The sequence below is a fragment of the Mesoplodon mirus genome, assembly GCF_964341445.2.
Source record: "Mesoplodon mirus genome assembly, chromosome: X".
In the NCBI taxonomy this organism is placed as follows: Eukaryota; Metazoa; Chordata; class Mammalia; order Artiodactyla; family Ziphiidae; genus Mesoplodon; species Mesoplodon mirus.
Window position 1 is genome coordinate 87,641,169 of NC_138981.1, and position 12,084 is coordinate 87,653,252.

Sequence of the window (12,084 nt, forward strand, 5' to 3'; positions counted from 1 at the left end):
GACATCTTCAGAAAAATTAGCCACTGAAAGAAAATAGTTACAGTAGCTTTTAACTTCATGTGTGTGGTTAGAATTGAACCAATTTAATTGTGGGGTTCTTTTCTGTCCCACAGCAAGTCCTCCTCAATGAATTCCTGGGTTCTCGGGTGGTGAAACAGACAGAAGGAGAGAGCATGTATGTATATGAACATGTATGTTTGTATGTATATTGGGGAAGCTGCCAGGAATCTTTATTATAAGGAATACTTGAGATTAATCCTGTGGTCATGTCAGTCCTTTCAACTTCCTAGCACATAATTGGAACCAAATCACAGTTGTTGTTCGTTTTTTTTTCCAGCTTCACTTGGCCAGCATGGTTACCATGGTGACTCAGTGACTACTGTGGGATTTGGCACAGATTGAACATCATTTTATAATTCTAACCTGAATTATTTATTACTATGATAGTTGTCAAGTGTTGCTTTTCTGATTTGCTCATTCCTTTCAGTTTGTTCATTGAAATTTGACTGGAGGTAGAGCTTTCTCTTCTCTCTATTTTAAAATTTATATCAGTATCACTCATAGACTCCTATTTTGCTCAGAGGGCTACCATCTGATGCTATATTTATTTTGATGCTCAAAATGTCCCAGAATCGGCCAATAGAGGCCGCTTTAAGTTGGCTTCTATGTCTATTTGACACCTCCTTAGAATTCTTTGAACATGTACTTTGTTCTCTAAATCTGAGTATCTCCTAATGTGTAGAAAGAAAATTATGATCCCCACCTCAGAACATCCCTTTGAGGAACTGAAGAGAAAAAGTCTGATAATTACAGCCTTCAGTGTGTGGCACCTATTAGGCCCTCAGCAATGTTAGTTCCCCATTCCAACTTTGCTTACTTCATTCTGTCAATGTGATGCCTCTGGCATTACCATAGTAGCATGACCTCCAGGGAGAGTACTTGGACATGTAACACAAGCAGGGATAAGTGCACATGTCCATGACATGTGAGCCTCAGTGTCACTGCTGTGTGTGCAGAGGGGGCTGTGTGATGGAGCTGGGGGAGAGGAAAATCATCACTGCACAGCTTCCAGTGAACTGAGAAGGAGCAGGCAGAACATCCTCACCTCTTCCCCTGTGTTTCATGTACTTTCCCTTCATCTCTGTTTCCTCTCTATTCCATGTGCTGTCTTATCTCCTTACAGTGGAACATCAGAGAAGGGTGTGGACTTCGAGTCCCAGGAGCAGGATCCAGTAGAGAACTAAGTGTGATGTTGAGTCTACTAGACAGGTTCCTGGAACAAGAGTGTGAGGTAAGTCACCACCCTGCCCTCCATTGTCTTCTATACATCAGGATAACAGTACTCAATGTTTCTGACCACCCAGGAGTATTGTGGGCTTTAGGTATGAGCCCATGTGGGAAAGCAATCTGTGCTCATAGGTGGGAGGGAAGAACCAGTGCACTTTCAAGTAATAACATTAACAGATACACCCCAGATATCATAGAACTCTTCATGGTAGGCATTAAATTAATGCTACACAAATGTTAGCTGTTTGGGTCAGGATTTCTCCAAGTGGGATCCTCAAAGCACTTCATTAAACTCACTTGGGGTCTTGTTAAAAATCCCAGACCCCAGGTCTGCTGACTCAAAACCAGGGAGGTAGAATACGAGGTGTCTACATTTTGAGTAACATCTCCAGTGTTTCTGGTATTCATCCCATTTTAAACAGCTCTGCTGCAGATTTGCAACAAACACTTCTTAAAATTTTGAATCCTTTAATGTCTAATTTCCTTGTCAACTTTTCCTGTACCTCAGTCTTAAATACTTGTCTCTGCTCCTATATGTCAAATAGGTAACAGTTCCTTCATGTAAGTAATATTTATTCAGAGATTTATATGTGAAGCACTGAACTAGGCACCAGGGACACAGCACAGAGAATAAGACAGGCAAGGTCCCTAGTGACATGCTCTGATTCACGTGCTCACAAGGTGACTCTGGCTGCTGTGTGGGGAATGGACTGGACAGGGACAGGATAGTTATGGGGATAACCATTAGGAGAATTTTCAGGGTCCAGGGGAGAGATGAGGGTGGATCGGCCCTGAGCTGCAGCAGTGTGCAGAGGATGGGTGGCCTGGACAGGGCCTGTTGGAGGTAGGGCAGGAGGGACCGGCAGTGGGTGTGCACGGGAGGTATGTGGGGATAAGGCAGGATCCTGCATGGGGCCTCAGCTTTATGTTTGGCCACGTGCAGAAATGGTGGTGTATTTCCTGAAATCAGTTGTTCCAAGTACTTTGAGATGTTCTCATAATTAGTTAGGTATCCAACAGTGGTTAACAGTGAAAGTTAATGATATACAAAGTCTAACATTTGATGAATAGGATTCAGTTGTAAGACTATTAAGCTTTATTAAACATATGTGTAAACTATAAAACTATAAAACTATCATATTGTCAGTATTTGTTTAAAGCAGCTAGCATTTAGTGAGCTGTTATTGTGTGCCTAGCACTGTTTTAATGGTTATATATTAACTCAGTTCTCAAAGCAGCAGCCCATGACGTAGGGATGGTTGTTTTCCTCCTTTTACAGAATCGGTAACTGAAGCGCAGAGTGGTTCTTTCAATCTCCCAAGATCACAGAGAGCCAGGTATCGCAATATATCTGCAGTAGAATTTTTAAATTATTGATATTCAGGACCATTTATCCTTGTAAAGACCAAAACACAAAGCCATATCTGTTTAGAAATGTTTCGTCTTCTACAGTAAGTACTGCACAATCCCAATTTTATACATAAGGCAATTTCATACATTGAGTGACTATAAGGTGAAGTAAGAGTATTCCAACTCACACAGTTTATAAGTGGCAGAAGGACGGTTTGGACCTGGTCTTTCTCCATAGCCCACACTCCTAACCAATACGCTTAGGAAGAAGAAAGAGACATTTGTTGAACTATGTCAGCCCATAATGGGTGATGTTAGGTTAGGGCCATCCATATCTCTTTGGGTGGAAACTGTGCTTCGTTAGGCATTTTGCCATGTACCAGATGGTATTTATTTAATAAAAAGGTAATGATTATAGAAAAAAACTGTCAAAGATGAATAAAGCCAGACCCTAGTTAAAGTGGTAAGGACATATTTTAATCAGTAATATACTATTATGACAGGGAAAAGAGTCCAGCGTGAACTGACCCCAACTTCAATTTGTACAGAGGTGACTAGGCTTTTCAAAGTGAGCATGAGGGAAAAGGGAGGGGGTGAGTAGGGGCCAGTACAGCCAGGGAAGTAGAAATTACAAGAAAACAGGAAAGGGGTGTTCATCCATGTGAAACCCATTTGGGTTTCTAACTGGCACTTGAATTCAAGTTAGATTTCTACCCTCCCACAGAGTCTGGGAGAAAAGGTCCTCTCCTCCTGTGTTAGCTGGAACAAATAGTAAATTGTCCTGGAAGACTTAAGTGTTCTCAGACAATCACTTTAAGGGAATTTAGGGTCATCTTAGGGATGCAGCCTTGAGCTGTTAGAAACTACATTAGTGTTTTGTTCAAGACTATTGGCCAGGTTGAGGCCTGGTTCAAAAGAGAGGTAAGAGGAGTGTAACTAGTGTTTGGTCAAGGAGAGAATCTTTTTCAAGGGCAATAATTATTTATTTATTTATTTTTATTGAAGTATAGTTGATTTACAATGTTGTGTTTGTTTTGGTTTAAGCAAAGTGATTCAGTTTTATGCATATATATATATATATGTATATATTTGTTTCCATATTCTTTTCCATTATGGTGTATTATAAGATACTGAATATAGTTCCCTGTGCTATATAGTAGGACCTTTCTGTTTATCTATTTTATATACAGTAGTTTTTATCTGTTAATCCCAAACTCCTAATTTATCTCTCTCCCCCAACATCCCCTTTGGTAACCATAAGTTTGTTTTCTATGTCTGTGAGTCTATTTCTGTTTTGTAAATAAGTTCATTTATATTATATTTTAGATTCCACATATAAGTGATATCATACAGTATTTGTCTTTTTCTTTCTGACTTACTTTACTTAATATGATAATCTCTAGTTGCATCCATGTTGCTGCAAATGGCATTTTTTCATTCTTTATTATGGCTGAGTAGTATTCCATTGTATATATGTACCACATCTTCTTTATCCATTCATGGGTCAATGGGCATTTAGGTTGCTTCAATGTCCTGGCTATTGAAAATAGTGCTGCAATGGACATAGGGGTGCATGTATCTTTTCGAATTATGGTTTTCTCTGGATATATGCCCAGGAGTGGGATTGCTGGATCATATGGTAGCTTTATTTTTAGTTTTTTAAGGAAGCTCCATACTGTTTTTCATAGTGGCTGCACCAATTTACATTCCCACCAAGGAGGGTTCCTTTTTCTCCACACCTTCTGCAGCATTTATTATTATTATTATTATTATTATTATTATTTATTTTTTTTGCAGTACGTGGGCCTCTCACTGTTGTGGCCTCTCCTGTTGTGGAGCACAGGCTCTGGAAGTGCACGCTTAGCGGATATGGCTCACGGGCCTAGCTGCTCCGCGGCGTGTGGGATCTTCCAGGACTGGGGCACGAACCCATGTCCCCTGCATCAGCAGGCGGACCCTCAACCACTGCGCCACCAGGGAAGCCCAGCATTTATTATTTGTAGACTTTTTAATGATGGCCATCCTTACCAGAGTGAGGTGATATTTCACTGTAGTTTCGATTTACATTTCCCTAATAATTAGCAATGTTGATCATCTTTTCATGTGCTTTTTGGCCATCTGTATGTCTTCGTTGGAGAAATGTCTATTTACATCTTCTGTCAAGGGCAATAATTATAAAAACAAATGGAAAAAGGGAATAATAATTATAGTTCCTATGCATTAGGCAACTTGGATGTTAAAATAATTACTTGGATGTCCATTATGAATTATTTTCCCTTTTATGAAATTAAGGTGCTTTTCAGATGGGAATCAGATTGCTCTGTGCTCTAGGCTTCACTGGTTGGGAGGCAGGGATGGTCTGATAGGTGAGGCCAGAGGAAAAATTCCCGGAAATATGCAGCATGTACTCTTGAGTATGGTTCCTTTTAATCAACATAATGTATGTATGAGTGATTTATGTTACTGTCATCTAGAGTTGTAGATCATTCATTCTCATTAGTGTATAGTATAGTATTACATTGTGTGGATATTTCATAATATATGTATCTGAACTTTTTGATGATGGCCATTCTGATTGGTGTCAGGTGATACCTCATTGTAGTTTTGATTTGCATTCCTCTAATGATTAGTGATGTTGAGCACCCTTTCATGTATTTGTTGGCAAGCTGTATATCTTCTTTGGAGAAATGTCTATTTAGGTCTTCTGCCCATTTTTTGAATTGGGTTGATTTTTTTATATTGCGCTACATGAGCTGCTTGTATATTTTGGAGATTAATCCTTTGTCAGTTGCTTCATTTGCAAATATTTTCTCCTATTCTGAGGGTTGTCTTTTCGTCTTGTTTATGGTTTCCTTTGCTGTGCCAAAGCTTTTACATTTCATTAGGTCCCACTTGTTTATTTTTGTTTTTATTTCCATTTCTCTAAGAGGTGGGTCTAAAAGGATCTTGCTGTGAATCATGTCATAGAGTGTTCTGCCTATGTTTTCCTCTAAGAGTTTTAGAGTGTCTGTTCTTACATTTAGGTCTTTAATCCATTTTGAGTTTATTTTTGTGTATGGTGTTAGGAAGTGTTCTAATTTCATTCTTTTACATGTAGCTGTCCAGTTTTCCCAGCACCGCTTACTGAAGAGGCTGTCTTTTCTCCATTGTATATTCTTACCTCCTTTTTCAAAGATAAGGTGACCATACTGTGTGGGTTTATCTCTGGGCTTTCTATCCTGTTCCATTGATCTATATTTCTGTTTTTGTGCAAGTACCATACTGTCTTGATTACTGTAACTTTGTAGTATAGTCTGAAGTCAGGGAGCCTGATTCCTTCAGCTCTGTTTATCTTTCTCAAGATTGCTTTGGTTATTCGGGGTCTTTTCTGTTTCCAAACAAATTGTAAAACGTCTAGTTCTAGTTCTGTGAAAAATGCCATTTGTAATTTGATAGGGATCACATTGAATCTGTAGATTGCTTTGGGTAATATAGTCATTTTCACAATATTGATTCTTCCAATCCAAGCACATGGTATACCTCTTCATCTGTTTGTGTCATCTTTAATCTCTTTCATCAGTATCTTAAGTTTTCTGCGTACAGGTCTTTTGCCTCCTTAGGTAGGTTTATTCCTAGGTATTTTATTCTTTTTTTGCAATGGTAATCTCTTTCAGATTTTTCGTTGTTAGTGTAAAGGAGTACAAGAGCTTTCTGTGCATTTATTTTGTATCCTGCGAATTTACCAAATTCATTGATTAGCTATAGTAGTTTTCTGGTGGCATCTTTAGGATTTTCTATGTATAGTAGCATGTCATCTGCAAACAGTGACAGTTTTACTTCTTCTTTTCCAATTTGTATTCCTTTTTTTTCTTTTTCTTCTCTGATTGCTAAGGCTAAAACTTCCAACACTATGTTGAAAAATAGTGGTGAGAGTCGGCACACTTGTCTTCTTCCTGATCTTAGTGGAAATGGTTTCAGTTTTTCACCATTGAGAATGAATTTGGCTGTGGGTATATTGTATATGGCTTTTATTATATTGAGGTAGGTTCCCTCTATGCCCACTTTCTGGAGAGTTTTTATCATAAATGGGTGTTGAATTTTGTTGAAAGCTTCTTCTGCATCTATTGAGATGATCATATGATTTTTATCCTTCAATTTGTTACTATGGTGTATCACATTGATTGATTTGCATATATTGAAGAATCCTTGCATTCCTGGGATAAACCCCATTTGATCATTTTAATGTGCTGTTGGACTTTGTTTGCTAGTATTTTGTTGAGGATTTTTGCATCTATGTTCATCAGTGATATTGGCCTGTAGTATTCTTTTTTTGTGACATCTTTGTCTGGTTTTGGTGTCAGAGTTATGGTGGCCTCATAGAATGAGTTTGGGAGTGTTCCTCCCTCTGCTATATTTTAGAAGAGTTTGAGAAGGATAGGTGTTAGCTCTTCTCTAAATGTTTGATAGAATTCGCCTGTGAAGCCATCTGGTCCTGGGCTTTTGTTTGTTGGAAAATTTTTAATCACAGTCTCAATTTCAGTGCTTGTGATTGGTCTATTCATATTTTCTATTTCTTCCTGGTTCAGTCTTGGAGGGTTGTGCTTTTCTAAGAATTTGTCCATTTCTTCCCGGTTGTCCATTTTATTGGCATATATCATTGCTTGTAGTAGTCCCTCATGATCCTTTGTATTTCTGCAGTGTCAGTTGTTACTTCTCCTTTTTCATTTCTAATTCTGTTGATTTGAGTCTTCTGCCTTTTTCTCCTGATAAGTCTGGCTAATGGTTTATCAATTTCCTTTATCGTCTCAAAGAACCAGATGTTATTTTTATTGATCTTTGCTATTGTTTTCTTCATTTGTTTTTCATTTATTTCTGATCTGATCTATATGATTTCTTTCCTTCTGCTAAATTTGGGGGTATTTTTGTTCTTCTTTCTCTAATTGCTTTAGGTGTAAGGTTAGGTTGTTTATTTGAGATGTTTCTTCTTTCTTGAGGTAGGATTATATTGCTATAAACTTCTCTCTTAGAACTGCTTTTGCTATATCCCATAGGTTTTGGGTCATCGTGTTTTCATTGTCATTTGTTTCTAGGTGTTTTTTGACTTCCTCTTTGATTTCTTAAGTGATTTCTTAGTTATTTGGTAGTGTATTGTTTAGCTTCCATGTGTTTGTATTTTTTACAGTTTTTTTCCTGTAATTGATATCTAGTCTCATAGTGTTGTGTTCAGAAAAGATGCTTGATATGATTTCAATGTTCTTAAATTTACCAAGGCTTGATTTGTGACTCAAGGTGTGATCTATCCTGGAGAATGTTCCGTTTGCACTTGAGAAGAATGTGTATTCTGTTGATTTTGGATGGAATGTACTGTAAATATTGATTAAGTCCATTTGGTCTAATTGTCATTTAAAGCTTGTGTTTCCTTATTTATTTCCTGTTTCGATGATCTTTCCATTGGTGTAAGTGGGGTGTTAAGGTCCCCTACTATTATCGTGTTACTGTTGATATCCCCTTTTATGGCTGTTAGCATTTGCCTTATGTATTGAGGTGCTCCTATGTTGGGTACATAGATATTTACAATTGTTATATCTTCTTCTTGGATTGATCCCTTGATCATTATATATTGCTCTTCCTTGTCTCTTGTAATAGCCTTTATTTTAAAGTCTATTTTGTCTGATATGAGTATTCCTCCTCCAGCTTTCTTTTGATTTCCATTTGCATGGAATATCTTTTTCCATCCCCTCACTTTCAGTCTGTTTGAGTCCCTAGATCTGAGATGGGTCTCTTGTAGACAGCATATTTATGGGTCTTGTTTTTGTGTCCATTCAGCCAGTCTGTGTCTTTTGGTTGGAACATTTAATGCATTTATATTTAAGGTAATTATTGATATGTATGTTCCTATTACCATTTTCTTAATTGTTTTGGGTTTGTGTTTTTTTTAATTTACTAAATTTATTTATTTTTGGCTTTGTTGGGTCTTTGTTGCTGCACAAGGACTTCCGCTAGTTGCGGGGGGGTCCCCCTTCATTGTGGTGTGCAGCCTTTTCATTGTGGTGGCTTCTCTTGTTGTGGAGCGTGGTCTCTAGGCGCACTTGGGCTTCAGTAGTTTTGTCGCATGGGCTCCATAGTTGTGGCTCGCTGGCTCTAGAGTGCAGGCTCAGTAGTTGTGGTGCACGGGCTTAGTTGCTTCACAGCTTGTGGGATCTCCCCAGACCAGGGCTCGAACCCATGTCCCCTGCATTGGCAGGCGGATTCTTAACCACTGCACCACCAGGGATGCCCCTTGGGTTTGTTTTTGTAGGTCTTTTCTTTCTCTTTTGTTTCTTGCCTAGAGAAGTTCCTTTAGCTTTTGTTGTAAAGCTGTTTTGGTAGTGCTGAATTCTCTTAACTTTTGCTTGTCTCTGAAGCTTTTGATTTCTCCATCGAATCTGAATGAGATCCTTGCTGGTTAGAGTAATCTTGGTTGTATGTTTTTCCCTTTCATCACTTTAGATATGTCCTGCCACTCCCTCTGGCCTGCAAAGTTTCTGCTGAAAGATCAGCTGTTAACCTCATGCGAATTCACGTGGATGTCATTTGTTGCTATTCCCTTGCTGCTTTTAATAGTTTTTCTTTGTGCTTAATGATTGTTAGTTTGATTAATATGTGTCTCGGTGTGTTTCTCCTTGGGTTTATCCTGTATGGGACTCCCTGCCCTTCCTGAACTTGATTGAGTATTTCCTTTCCCATGTTGGGGAAGTTTTTGACTATATTCTCTTCAAATATTTTCTCAGACCCTTTCTTTTTTTCTTCTTCTCCTGGGATGCCTATAATGCTAATGTTGGTGTGCTTAATATTGTCCCAGAGGTCTCTAGACTGTCGTCCATTCTTTTCATTCTTTTTTCTTTATTCTGCTCTGTGGCACTTATTTCCACCATTCTGTCTTCTAGCTCACTTATCCGTTCTTCTGCCTCAGTTATTCTGCTATTGATTCCTTCTAGAGTATTTTTTTCATTTATTGTGTTGTTCATTACTGTTTGTTTGCTCTTTAGTTCTTCTAGTTCCTTCTTAAACGTCTCTTGTATTTTCTCTATTCTATTTCCGAGATTTTGGATCATCTTTACTATCATTACTCTGAATTCTTTTTCAGATAGATTGCCTATTTCCTCTTCATTTATTTGGTTTTCTGGGTTTTTATCTTGCTCCTTTGTCTACAAGATATTTCTCTGTCTTCTCTTTTTGCCTAATTTACAGTATTTGAGGTCTCCTTTCCCTAGGCTGCATAGTTGTAGTTCCTTTTGCTTCTGTTCTCTGCCCCTGGTGGTGGGGTTGGCCCAGTGTGTTGTGTAGGCTTCCTGATTGGAGGGCCTGCTGCCTGTGTTCTGGTGAGTGGAGCTAAGTCTTTTCCCTCTGATGAGCAGGGCCCATGTCAGGTGGTGCATTTTGGGGTGTCTGTGAGCTTAGTATGACTTTAGGTAGTCTGTGTGCTGATGGGTGGGTTTGTGTTCCTGTCTCTCTTGTTGTTTGGTGTGAGGTGTCCAGCGCTGGGAGTTGCAGGCAGTTGGGTGGAGCTGGGTCTTGGATTCAGAGAGAGGCCTCCATGAGAGCTCTCAGTGATTAATCTTCCCTGGGGCCAGAAATTCTATAGTGTTCCAGCATCCTGGACTTGGTGCTCCCATCCCAGATCCTCAGGCCCAACTTCTGGTCGAGGAACCAAGACCCCGGAAGTCACTCGTCCTGGCAGTAAAGGGGATTAACTAAAAATGAGTAACAAAAACCCAGACAAATGGTAAAAAGTAGAGTCAAACAAACAAAACAGAAACAAGGAAATACACACACACACAAAAGAAACAAAAACAGAACCAAATAAAACAAAAAGCAAGAGAACAACCACACAAAGAAAAGAACTGAAGAACGAAATCAAACAATTAAAAAGAAAAGTAAAAAAAAACACAAAGCCAAAAACGAAACCAAAGCAGAGTAACAACTGATATGTGAAGCAAAGAAAAAACAAACTGACAAAAACGATTTTAAAAAATTAAAAAAAGAGAAAGGGGAAACAAGACAGAACAATAGAAAAGAATGTAGAAATAGAAACATAAAAAATAAAAAATATATATATTAAAGAATGAAAAAAAGACAAGCAAAACCCCAGAGAATGGTAAAAACAAAATCAAACAAACAAAAAGAGAAACAAGGAAACACACACATGCAAAAGAAACAAAAACAGAACCAAATAAGACAAAAAGCAAGAGAACCACCAGACAAACAGAACCCCCAAATGAAATCAAACAATTTGAATCAGAACTCAGAAAAACACAAAACCTAAAAACGAAACCATAGCAGTATGTCAATTAAAGAATAAAGCAAAGAAACGGAACAATCTGATAAAACTGATTTTAAAAAAATCAAATAAAATGAAAAGGGAAAAAACACAGAACAACAGAATAGGAAAGTAGAAATGGAAATATATAAAAAAATTAAAATATGTTATAAAACATGAAGATCTCAAAAGACTGAATAAAAAACATTTTTTAAAATACTAAAACAGGGACTAACCTGGTGGCGCAGTGGTTAAGAATCTGCCTGCCAATGCAGGTGACATGGGTTAGAGCCCACGTCCAGGAAGATCCCACATGCCACGCAGCAACTAAACCCAGGTGCCACAACTAATGAGCCTGCACTCTAGAGCCCACGAGCCACAACTACTGAGCCCGCATGCCACAACTACTAAAGCTCGCACACCTAGAGTATGTGTTTCGTAACAAGAGAAGCCACTGCAATGAGAAACCCATGCACTGCAATGAAGAGTAGCCCCCACTCGCCGTAACTAGAGAAAGCCCGCATGCAGCAATGAAGACCCAATGCAGCCAAAAGTAAATAAATAAATAAGTAAACAAATACTAAAACAACAACAAACAAAAAACAAAGAGTGCTTATATAAATTAAGTATACTGTTTTCAGAAGTATAGAAACTAACTGAAATATTTTTCAAATTCATGTGATCTAGGTTGATCTTTAGTAAATAAAAAGCTAAATTTGTTGGTTTAATTAAACACATCAGAGTTATCATTATTAAATATAATGCAGATATACAACTTTCATTTTATCTGGGTATAGTAGTCATAAGTTCAAGTTATCTGTTACAGAATTTGTTGGCAAGAAAAATAAATTAAGATTCTTTAAAACATGACAACAGGTCCCAAATGGAGTCACTTATGGTAAGCCCCACCAAACCAAGACTTCATTACTGTTTTGGCTTTCCCAGAAATGGAACCTTATACCAGTCAATCAGGAATTGCCTGATCAGCACTTGTTTGGTAATCTGCCTAATAGATCTCTTCTGTCCTCTGAAGAAAAGTAATCTGGCAATAACCAATCTGCTTTGTTGCCTATATAACCTCCTTATTCCTACTCTCTTCCATGTATAAGTCATTTTCTACAGCTCTTCAGAGCTACTTTCTATCTGCTAGATTGGATGCTGCCCAATTC

General features: G+C 38.2%; 1 pseudogene across 1 annotated transcript in view; it reads left to right on the top strand.

Moving 5' to 3' along the window:
- Nucleotides 1–352: 352 nt before the first annotated feature.
- Nucleotides 353–12,084, top strand: part of LOC309796245 (AFG1-like ATPase) — a 29,631-nt pseudogene continuing 17,899 nt past the window's right edge. The window contains exons 1-2 of the transcript in view: nt 353–364; nt 1,184–1,291. The product of the transcript in view is annotated as an AFG1-like ATPase (transcript). The remainder of the gene's footprint in view (nt 365–1,183; nt 1,292–12,084) is intronic.